The sequence below is a fragment of the Saccopteryx leptura genome, chromosome 11 (genome assembly GCF_036850995.1).
Source record: "Saccopteryx leptura isolate mSacLep1 chromosome 11, mSacLep1_pri_phased_curated, whole genome shotgun sequence".
In the NCBI taxonomy this organism is placed as follows: domain Eukaryota; kingdom Metazoa; phylum Chordata; class Mammalia; order Chiroptera; family Emballonuridae; genus Saccopteryx; species Saccopteryx leptura.
The window spans coordinates 19,792,297-19,798,296 of NC_089513.1; the positions used below are offsets into that span (position 1 = coordinate 19,792,297).

At 49.7% G+C, this 6,000-nt stretch overlaps 1 protein-coding gene across 5 annotated transcripts in view; it reads right to left on the reverse strand.

Moving 5' to 3' along the window:
• The window catches only part of MAPK4 (mitogen-activated protein kinase 4), a 145,077-nt gene extending 143,992 nt beyond the window's left edge, over positions 1 to 1,085 (reverse strand). For 4 of the 5 annotated variants that reach the window (XM_066352787.1, XM_066352781.1, XM_066352782.1 and 1 more), the window contains exon 1: positions 753 to 931. The gene's annotated coding sequence lies outside the window, so the exon portion shown is untranslated. Of the gene's footprint in view, positions 1 to 752; positions 932 to 1,022 lie in introns of those variants that run through there. The other variant, XM_066352785.1, reaches the window with a different exon arrangement.
• Between the last annotated feature and the right edge of the window lie 4,915 nt (positions 1,086 to 6,000).

Sequence of the window (6,000 nt, forward strand, 5' to 3'; positions counted from 1 at the left end):
CTTCCCAGGGCTGTTCTGTTGGAGAGCAACCTGGACAGAGGGAGGCTGGAGAAGCCGGCCCGGCCCGGGCAGCGATGTCAGACCCGATCCCCTGCGAGCCCTCCAGAGCAGGCTGGGGCTCGGGATTGCCCAGCCGTGGAAAGCAGCGGGGCTCCCTCCGTCCCCACTCTCCTGGGCCCCTACCCCGAGCCCCCGCCCTAGGTCAGCAGAGGGGCAGAGTGGGCGACCCCGCCAAGTGGGGCGTGGGAGGCGCTACATTAACCCTTGAACCAGAAGAGAAGGAGCTTGGAGGGGAAGACAGGGGCAGACCCCACACCCGAGATCCGAATCTGAACTCGCAGTGCGAACCGCCCTCGGCGTCCCCAAAACGCACCGACTGTCCCCGGGGGTGGGGTCCCCTCGCAGCACCTTGCCCCTAGATTCTCCTTCACTAAACACTCCCCGCTGGGGAGTCCAGCGGCAACCTTCCCATCCAGACCTCCGACCCAGGACAACACCCGCGCGCGATCCGCAGAGCGAGGGGTCACAGAGGGCGGCCGGCCCGGTCCGCGGGAGACTCCCACCGCTCGGAAACTCGCTAGTTTGCTATTTGCTTGGTGTTTTTCTTTTCTGTTTCTGTAAGGTGGGATGGGGGTTCCAGAAAGCGGGGAAGTATCATTTCTCCATTTCTCCCCGGCTTCTCCGGAGCCGGTGGAACTCCGAGAGGAGCAGGCAGCGGGGAGAAGAAAGAAAGCGAAGGGGGAGCCACTTACCCACGGCGGAGCCCGAGAGCGCGGCGGCCGGGCGCGAGCAGCGCCTTTGTCTGCGGTCGCGGCGCCGGCGCGCTCGGCCAGACCGGTCCCAGCCCCGGCGCGCGGCGAGCTCCCGCGGGCGCCCGGACAGCCCCGCTCCGGCTCCCGCTCCGGCTGCGGCTCCGGCTCCGGCCCCCGCCCGCGCCCGCGCCGCCCCGCGCCGCCCCGCGCTCGCCGCCTCTGCGGCCCCGCCCCGAGCCGGGCCCCGCCCCTGGCCCGCCGGGCCCCCACCTGCTGCGGCGGCGGGCGCGGGGGTGCCGGGCCCTGGGCGGCCGCTCCCCTCGTGCGCCCCGCTCCCCCTTCCCACCGTCTCTGGACCGCTCGGCTGCGCGGTTCCGGGGCGGGGCGCGCGCGGTGTGGACAGACGGGCCTTCCCAGACCCAGCCCTTCAGAGGCAACCTCACCTGCGGGGGCCCCCGTCCCGGGGCAGCCTCGCCTTCCAGCCTGGGCGAACGCTCTCCGGAGACTTCTTTCACCTTAGAAGCCCTTGCTCACTCCTGCGGGAGAAAGGCACCCTCTCGGGCTGGGCCCCGGAGGGAGGAGGGCGGCGGGAAGCGGGGTCCTCCTCGGCTCGGGATGAAACCCGGCCTCCCTGCGGGGTCAGAACCGCGCTTCTGCAGCGGCCGGGGCGAGGGGCGAGGGGCAGTGAAGGAGCTGGCGGGCACCGGGTGGCCGCTTTGGTACCATGCCGTCGCCATCCGCTACCTGGCGCGGGGAGACTTGGGGGGGGGGCGGGAACCCGGCGCAGGGACCTCGGCGGAGGGTTGAGCGGGCGCAGAACACACGTGCATGGGCCCAGAGCTTGCCGCCCGGGCTGCGAATCTGTTTATTTGCACGACCGGAATAAAGCAAAACAGAAGGAAACCAACACTTTGGAAGTCAGAGAAAAGAAAAGCAGAAGCCACTAACCCCAAAACACTGGTAATGCCTAGCGTTTAGGTGGTGCCTTTCAGCAAATCCAAAGTGGTCCATACCAACTAGTTGCGTGCACCCCAGTGCAGTGGTTGAGGAGCCGCTTTTCTAGGTAGAAAAAAACACAGTAACCTAAATATTGTCCTACTTTCTCCTAACTCCCAAAACATTCAGAGAACCTCATTTTGACACTTCATAGAGCCTACTTCATTCCCCCACCACCAATACCACCACCTCCAGAGCCTAGCACAATTCCAGGTGTATTTTAGGTGCTCAACAACTATTGCAAAAATTAACCCATGAATCCTATAACTGTGCTAATTGTAACGTGGGCAAAAACAAAACAATTTTACCGTAAATTGTGAGCTCATACACATCAAGTGGGTAGAACAGTGATTAATGACCATAGAAAAAGCAATGAATGTTAGCTGTTATTATTATGTAGATACAATTGCTATTAGTCATATTATGTATCTAGTAGGTTAAAGAATTCATGCTAAATTAGAGATAGTTATCAAAGCTTCATCGAGCTTTTAAAAGAATGGGTAGGGATAGGACAGAGTGGGTAACATGCAAATGTGTGTACCCGCCCTGGCCGGTTGGCTCAGTGGTAGAGCGTCGGCCTGGTGTACAGGAGTCCCGGGTTCGATTCCCAGCCAGGGCACACAGGAGAAGCGCCCATCTGCTTCTCCACCCTTCCCCCTTTCCTCCCTCTCTGTCTCTCTCTTCCCCTCCAGCAGCCAAGGCTCCATTGGAGCAAAGTTGGCCTGGGCACTGAGGATGGCTGTATGGCCTCTGCCTCAGGCGCTAGAATGGCTCTGGTTGCAACAGAGCAACGCCCCAGATGGGCAGAGCATCGCCCCCTGGTGGGCATGCCAGGTGGATCCCAGTCGGGCACATGCGGGAGTCTGTCTGACTGCCTCCCTGTGTCCAACTTCAGAAAAATACAAAAAAAAAAAAAAAAAAATGTGTGTACCTCCATGACTAAGGCGTTCCAGTGCATCTTCCCTAAAGGGAACATTTTAACATTTTGCTTCTTTAATTTTCATTACAAATAAGTATCATCAACTGAGTGGGTATGCATAAATATGAAATGTTCTGTGTTAATGTATTCCTTTTTATAACATCTTTTCTAGAAAGGAAGAACAAAAGGCCCCAAGGATGCTCACTTTAGCCAAACCAGCAAGAAAGGCAATTGTCCCCCCACATTAAGCCCACTAGAGTGAGGGTCTGGTGGCTGGAATGGAGGACATCAGGAAAGCTCCAGACTCACTCTTGGGTGTTTTAGATCAGTGCCTTGGGCCTGTGAAGCTGCTCTTGGCAACAATGTGCTTGTCCACGTGAGATAATTTATCTCTTCCATTTGCCAACTGGGAAAATGTAATTTTCTCCATGTGATGCGTTTGAGTGAAAGGCTCATGCATAGTGAATGGCCATCCTCTAAATTGTGGGACAAGGGTATGAAACATGCATTTTAATATTGGAGTTCATTACAGCACAATGCCAGGGGAAATGAATAGGCACCCTCCATCACATGTGTATTGCATGGGGTTGGTTTCCTGTGGATGTTCCTTATCAGGAAACACGGGTTATTTCTTATTTCTACCAAAGGGAAGATTTCTAAAGAAAGAGCTGGCCTGGGTAGGGGTCAGTCATCAAAAAATACAGAGTCCAGAGGTTGGGAGGGTCAAGGTCATTTTAGGACTTCTTTTATTCTGGGGGGGAAGGGGGACCGTACCAACATTTCCCTACTGCCTGTGACTAGATACCACAAGCTGTACCTCAGTGGCTAGGCCAGGGGTGCCAACATCTGTGGTGGTCCTGGGGGACACCAGGGCAGGGAGTTGCTGCATTGAGCGGGAAAGTACCATGCCTGCTTTGCTTAGGATTTTAGATCCCATTTTTAAAAAATTGTTGAAATGTTTGTGTTTCCCAAAACGTCGTATGTTGAAACCTAATCCCCATTGTGATGGTATTTGAGGGTTGTCCCTTTGGGAGATGATTAAATCGTTAGGGTAGAGCCCTCAGGAATGGAATTAGTACCTTATGACAGGCACGGCTGAAGACAGTGGTCCAAGAACCAGGAAGCCAGCTTTTACCAGACACTAAATCTTCCAATACCTTGATCTTGGACGTCCCAGCCTCCAGAACTGTAAGAAATAAATGTGTGTTTAAGCCACCCAGTCTACATCATCAGCCTGGACAGAACAAGATAACTATGCTAGCCAAATTCATTTTTCATGACAACCATTTTTTACTTGGGTCTAGGTGGAGGAGTGGAGGCAACTTAGATTTATTAAACATAGTTTTTCCCCACCCCACCTCTTCTACTCCAAGGAGGACTTCGCATCAGGGCCAATGACTGTGCATATGGCTTCTCTCCCAGTGGTAAGGACAGGTCTGAACCTTTAAGGAACCAACTGAACCATAGCGTCTAGAAAATGGAGTCATCTCAGCAGGGGCATATAAATAAGACTGTGCTGAGTCAGGTGTCCTCCTCCCTCTCTTATGTGGCTCCCTTTGGGGAGAGGTTTGATCTTTCTCCCTCTCTCTCTCTACGCATTAGCTCTTATTGTTTGACTATCTAATTCTCCCCCTTCCCTTTCTCTCTCTTCTCTCTCTCTCTCTCTCTCTCTCTCTCTTTTTTTTTTAGGTGCAGTCTGTCTGACTAGGAAGGGGCTATTCTCACAGCCTTGGTCCTAGGGTCGAAAAATTAGAGGTAACTCCCTCTTCACTTTCACCCAAGGAAGCTCTAGAAATGCTTTTTCTTACCAGCAGGGAGATGAGATCTAAGATGCAGGCATAGACTTGGGAAGGAAACAACAGGCTGTCTGAGTTGCTTGGTTTTAACTATGGGCCAGTGACTCAAACCTACACATTCACTAGAATCACAGAGGAAATCTTAAGTACACTGAGAAGAAGAAGCAATAGTTGATAACAATGACCTGCTTACCAACGTCTATCCCCATTTATCATACTCTGGCTTTCCTCCTCTTGTAGCAGATAAACTGTCCCTGCTGTATTGGAAGACATCCTCCACTTGTGTGCAAGATCCTATCCCCTCTCACTATTCAAGGACATCACTCTATAAATGTTCTACCTTCCTTTTGCTCATCAGTTTTTCCTCATTACTGGGTCATGAGCAGCAACTTTTACATATGGTTTAATGTCTCTCATCTTTAAAAACAAAACAATAACAATCTCTTTTGACTCCATTCCTTCTCTTCCAAATCTCTTCTCCACTTTACAACAAACCAGAAAAACAAAACTTGCCTTCTTTCTCACTGTGTCCAATTCCTCACCTCCATTTTCTCTTTACTCCATTCCAGTCCTCTCATTATAGAAACTGCTCTAGTTAAGGTTATCAGTCACCTCCATGTTTTTAAATCTAATGATCAGTTCTCAGGCTTTATCTTACTTGACCTACCCAGCATTTGACATAGTGATTAGTTAATCACTCTTTTCTTCTTGAAATACTTTTTTCACTTGGCTCCCAGGACATTTCTGGTTTTTATTCAACCTTAATGGCTCCTCAAAGAACAATAAACGTTAGCTACTCAAAACAACACAGCAAACAGCATATAAAATGGAAATGTACTAAAGCCATTTTCCACCATAGTTAGAAACAAGGCAGAGATACTGGCTATCATAACTATTATTAACAATCTTTTAGAGGATAAAATGAAGGAATATGACATGAAAATGTAATAGTAGATACAAGTCTTCAAAGGGAAGATACATAAAAGTCTTTACAGGTGCTATAATTGTACAACTGAAAACGTTAGGACTCGAGTTCTTTTTCCTTTTAAAAAACTACTAAAATTAATAAGAATGTGGTAAGGTAGCTAGAAATAGTAGAAAGAATAAATAAAACCAAAAGCTAGTTCTCTAAGGGAAAAAGAACAATAAAATAGGTAAATTCCTCAAAAGCTTGATTAAGGAAAAAGAAAAGAAAAAATAAATAGTATCAATGAAAAGAGTAATATAAGCATAGACTTGAGACAGTCTAAAAATTATCAAAGAAAATCAAATGTAATTCTCTAGTAAGACATTTAAAATTAGTTGTTCTTCTGTTTTATTATCAGACACTGTTCTTACTTTCATGAAGTGCATAGTCTAGTAGGAAGACATATATTAAATAAAATCATGTGCCACATAATGACATTTAGTTCAAGGCAGACCACATATACAATGGTAATCCCACAAGATTATAATGGACCTGAAAAATTCCTACCCCTTAGAGATATCATAGCTGTCATAAGGTCATAAAACAACCCACCTTGTGTTTGCGGTGATG